Source organism: Cydia pomonella, chromosome 7, assembly GCF_033807575.1.
Source record: "Cydia pomonella isolate Wapato2018A chromosome 7, ilCydPomo1, whole genome shotgun sequence".
Taxonomy (NCBI): domain Eukaryota; kingdom Metazoa; phylum Arthropoda; class Insecta; order Lepidoptera; family Tortricidae; genus Cydia; species Cydia pomonella.
The window spans coordinates 1954197-1960196 of NC_084709.1; positions in this window are offsets into that span (position 1 = coordinate 1954197).

Here is a 6000-nt window from a genome sequence, read left to right on the forward strand (position 1 = left end):
ACTGTATTAAGTAGTTTTAAAGAACTATACACTAACATGAGTGCATGGTTATTAAATTAAATTAAATGATTAAATTAATTATTATTTTTATAGATTAAGTTTGTAAATTATGCATGCATATGGACAATTTGTATGTCTAATGGCTAAGCATAGTGATACCTTCTTTTTACATTTGTATGATCTGGGAAAACCTATGTTTACATTTAAATATATTTAAGATTAATATACTTATTTAATAAAAACTATTACATTCTTAATTACTCTAAAAAACATTAAAATGGACTATAAACTAAATAGAAGTAATAGTAAACAAAAAGAAAGAGATAAATACAAAAACTAATCAAACAACCCATCCCGAGCCCTCCCAGACGTAAAGGTGCCCATCACGCTCGCCGCGTTGCCACGCTGAATCGCGATAGACAGCCTCTGCATCAGGAATGACCCGGAACAAATAAATATATTTATTTATTTAATCTTTATTGCACAAAAGAAAACCTTATAGTACAAAAGGCGGACTTAATGCCATGAGGCATTCTCTACCAGTCAACCTTTCCGGGTGTTTGTATATGATTTTATGCAATAAATAATTCTGATTCTGATGAAATCATAACTCACCTAAGTATGCTGTCAAGTAATAATGCTTTAATAATAAAAGAGAAACATTATTAGACACATTATTATAAACATCCTGTACGTTATAAAATATTATTGTTAGGGTATCTGCAGAGTCTGCCGGGCGCACGTGTGGGTCAAAATTGGGTCAAAATTAAATTTTCGTTGTCTTGTTTTTTGTCCCCAAAAATGTGACAGAGTGTAGCTTTTTGTATGAGATGAAACTATTTTTAATTTTTAATTCTCCTTCCTCGCGTTGTCCCGGCGGAAGGAAGGAGCCTGGGGTCCGCTTGACAACGAATCCTAAGATTTGGCGTAAGCACTATGCCTTGTTGGAATTAATCCGGTTTCCTCACGATGTTTTCCTTCACCGAAAAGCGACTGGTAAATATCAAATGTAATTTCGTACATAAGTTCCGAAAAACTCATTGGTACGAGCCGGGGTTTGAAACCGCGACCTCCGGATTGCAAGTCGCACGCTATTACCGCTAGGCCATTTTCCTACCATGTGACATATACTGCTTTTCACATCACCTATGAGGAAATTATGATGTTTAAAAATATTTATGAGCAAAAAAACACATATTGTCCTACGCGAGAATATGGAAAACAATTTAATGAATTTTCCAATATACGGCCATTATGCATATACATATATCTCCGAATAAATATAAAATATTATGCCGTAACTTAGTTTTCCAAAAAGTTGAATGCGATGGAATGAGACAGCAATATCACTTACTTCCTGCATAACTGCGTCCATTAAATTGGCCTGTCACAATAATAGTACTCCCGTACAGAAATGACAGAACACAACCGAACAGCTGTTCACAGCGTTTTCAGCGTTTGTCAGGGATTCAGGGACGAATCATGCTATCCCTTTCTAACGTATGGCACTATCCGCTTTCGGCTATTTAGGGTTGTCAAAATTCATATAATTATCTTATCTGTGGTCGTGCACGCAAAGGGACGTTGTGCCAACCCTAATAATTGCTCGGAGCAATGCTGAGCCGGACGGAGCCGAGAATGACCGAAAGGAGGAGTGTCGCCCCACTACCTTTGTTAACCGAATATGTTATTGGGTGGGTACAGGGGGACTACCGCGAAAACCGGAATTCGCCAATTGCGGGGATCTTTCTCTTTTACTCTCACTAAGACGTAATTAGAGTGACAGAGAAAAATGCCCGCAATTGACGAACTTCGAATTTCGCGGTAGGCCCCCAGTAGCGTATGAAACAACGCGCCAAAAGTATCTGCCACACTCGAATACTTTTTTAAATAGACATAAATGTCTACAGTTCGCTTTCGAAATTATATGTTATTGTCTCATTGTTCTACATCTATAGAGGCATATTATAGAGTTAGACCAAGAAATGTCTGCAACGATTTTGATAGCACACGCAGTACAAGTGTTATTTGTGTAACCGTCCGTTACGGTTTACGGTTCTATTTGTTGTTGCAGACTTGGGCTGGTCTCGTTTTGACGCATCGTTGGATCCACTACTCGCTGACTGTACTCGACAGAATTAGAGTCAGACGAAGCGAACTTGGCAGCGATTTGAAAAGCACAGACTATGCAAGTGTTACTTTAAACGTCATAATACCATAGACTTTGACGTTTAAAATAATACTTACACAGTCTGTGATGTCAAAATCGCTGCCGAGCTACCCCGGTCTCACACTATACTCTGTATCTTTAGGTATTTAAATAAAAGTAAACAAAATCTACCCTCAAATGGCTCCTTAAGCCAGTTGAAGGTACCTAGATGAAAACATTACATGATCAAATAATATGGGTTAAAGTCAGGTCGTGCAGTGATAGATCCAGGCGGTTTTGTATTTTGTTGGTTAACAAATAAATGTTATAACTACCCAAAAATCGTACAAATTGTTTATTTACTTTTATTAAAATACCTATAGATACGGAGTATAACTTGCAAGTCTTGCAACTACAATCATGGCAGGCATCTACCTCAAGCTTTGCGCACCTCAGAATGAACAAGGAAGCATCGTGTTCGAGCGGCCTAAGAACCGCTTCGAACCCACGGGAACCGAATATAACTAATTACTACAATTACTGGCGCAAACAACAATTGATGCTTTAATCATTGCAATGCAACGAATCAGTTGTTTGTTTATAAAGATGTGCGGTGGAAAAATCTGGAGTAGTTTGATAGAAAATTACTATTACACGAGAAAATTAAAAATTCATGTACTTCTATAAAACATTACCGTAGCCGACCAAACTTTGTCAGTAGAAAAAGGCGCGAAATTCAAATTTTCTATGGGACGATAACCCTTCGCGCATATATTTTGTAAATTTTCTTCTTTTTCCTACTGAGACGGAAATGGCTTGACCACGCTTGACAGACTGTAAGTAGGTACCTATCCATATCACGGACGTATATAAATATTAAAATATAAATAAAAAATAAATATTATAGAACATTATTACACAAATTGACTAAGTCCCACAGTAAGCTCAATAAGGCTTGTGTTGAGGGTACTTAGACAACGATATATATAATATATAAATATTTATAAATACTTAAATACATAGAAAGCACCCATGACTCAGGAACAAATATCCATGCTCATCACACAAATACATGCCCTTACCAGGATTTGAACCCGGGACCATCAGCTTCGTAGGCAGGGTCACTACCCACTAGGCCAAACCGGTCGTCACTATATACCTTCATGATCCATATAAATTATAGTATTTCCTGAGGTTGGCAAGTTCTATTCTCTATTCTATTATCTAAGAAGTCATTACTAATCGTAAAAATTAATTTTAAAAAAACTTGGAAAATAAAACTCCCTAGGGACAAATCAATCACTTTCAACCTTTTTTTTCTCCACCCTTAAGGCCGTAACAGAGGGCTTACCAGACCTCAACCTTGATCCGGTCAGCATCTCTTTCTCGCTCTCACTTATAACTGGCATCCTTAACGGAGGTAAGGTGGACCACCTTTCACGCTATCGAACAGGCCTCGGACCGACCGGACCATCGACCACCGGGTGCGGTCCGGTACGCCCGTTTGTTGGCACTATTGATGTCCTTAAGCCCAGCCTGTCGCCTGTGTAAATGGCCAATTACATCCAGACTTCTCGATATCTGGCCCGAAATCAGTCCCGGAAATTATTTAATAATTATTTTTATAATTATTTCACGGAATATCAGCACATCGTTAACAATATTTGAAATGTAAAAAATTGGTTCATATGCAAAAATATCAAACATTGAACATTTTTCGCAATTAGAGACAAAGTATTTGTTACATGTCAAATATTGTAAAAGATAGAATATGTGCTGATATCTGGTGAAACAGAAAAATACTCTTGCTCGGGCCTGACATTGAGCCATCATTGAGCGATAGCGAGTGAGGATGTAATTGGCCCTAATGGCTACGCTGCACAATGGGCCATCATAATGACCGACTAAGATGGGCTAGCGTGTAGAGAGGGTAGTGGCTTATGGCGCGGCGGGATGGCGATGGGATGGCCACGGTGTCGGTTTTTCGTCCGCACATCAAAAGTATTGGGCCAGCGATGGTGCGTACGCATCTACACGTGACCCATTCTATAGTGCGTGTTTTCAACCATCGCATGGCCATCTGGTCCAGCGCTGAGCCATCGTGTAGAGGAGTCATAACCATTGCAAGGCCATCGCGCTGATCCAGCGCTGGGCCATCGTGTAGACCGCCTTAAGCCTGTCGGCTATGGCCTCTCCTTCGCCTTAAACTTTTTCCCGTTAAAATGTTCATTGTGAACCGGTTTTTTATAGATTTCGTAGGCGTCAGAATAATAAAATAAGACATAAACTAGCCACTGCGTATAAACTTTTCACCTCGCCGAAGCCACATCCTAAACAATGGACTACGTTGATTTATAAATTACTCATAATTTAGGAACGAAAATAATTTATGCCGTTTACATGCTTCACCTCATGGTTCATGTTCGCGTCGAATGCATCACTATATTAGCTATATTAAAGAAATAGATAAGGCAAAAACTGGCCAAAAGCATGTCGGGCCATGCTCAGAGTAGGGTTCCGTGGGTAACTACAGTCCGTCCAAATAGACTTTTCCAAAAACTAAAAAACGGCTGAAACGATCAGGCTCGCTATAGTTTTACTTGAAAGTCTTTACTAAGCTTTACTTTCAAGATTTTTCTCATATTTTTTGAACAAAAAAAATATAAAAAATATGGATCAAGGAAGGGTTATTTTTTTTAGAGCTATTATTTCCGAAAATATTACTTTTATCAAAAAATGGTTCTTGAATACCCATTGAATACCAATTCGTTTTTAAAGACCTATCCAACGACACCCTACACTATAGGGTTGAAGCGAAAAAATAAATTAATCTTGCTTTACTCGGTTGATAACAGTTTTTAAAAGTTACCACACAAAAGCAACATAAGGTAAAGTCACCGTCATGGACAGTATAAGCGATATTTTTTGGTTTTGGCTTTGTAATTTCTTCACTTTTCACTATACATTCTTTGGGATTTGGAGTTAAATGATAAGTCCTTTTTTAATCAGTATTCGAGTTTTAATTTTAATTGAATACACGGTACAATAAAAATAAAAAAAATAACCAATTACAACACTCTTACTCAGGCACCATTCATGGACGGTAATTTTTCAGTTATGGACCCCCAATAATGGACATTATCCCATTATGGACAGCTAGTTATGGACCGCGCGGTCGGATTCAGTAATTGAATATAATTATCAAAATCAGCTTTACATACATCAAGATAATATTACTATAGTAAACACCTATAAAAATCAACATTTGTTTCCATCTAATCGAAAATGAACAAAACAAAACTGTTAGATACCTATTAAATAAAAAAGAACCAATAAGTAAGTAAGTCACATGATTAGAAAGGTACGAGTATGTGCAGCATAAGTTAAACCTTGTTCGAAATATCTATCCCTTGTATAGGGAGCGTGCATGAACTGTAGGAGGCAGCACAGGAGCCGTCAGATTATTGGCGCGAGGCGTAAATGTGATGTTTTTTGTTCCGATGTAGCCCACAAGATGGCAGAACCTACTATGCACAAGAAAACACGTGACGTGTAAATGTGCATGTTTATGGTTCCGATTCAGGCCACAAGATGGCAGACCCTCCAACGCGCACGATCCCTATATGTATGTATGTAATGTATGTCACTTTATTGCATATAAATAGGGTTACATAATCGTCTGCTCGTTTGCTTCGTATATCATTCAAAAACAGACAATACAAAATAAAAATAATATATGGTATTTACAAAGACGAACTTATCCCTACAAGGGATAAGTTCAAGTCTTCCTTGTTCATCATATTGGATTTTCTTACGTACATAATTAATAGGTACATTTATCATTATTTGTA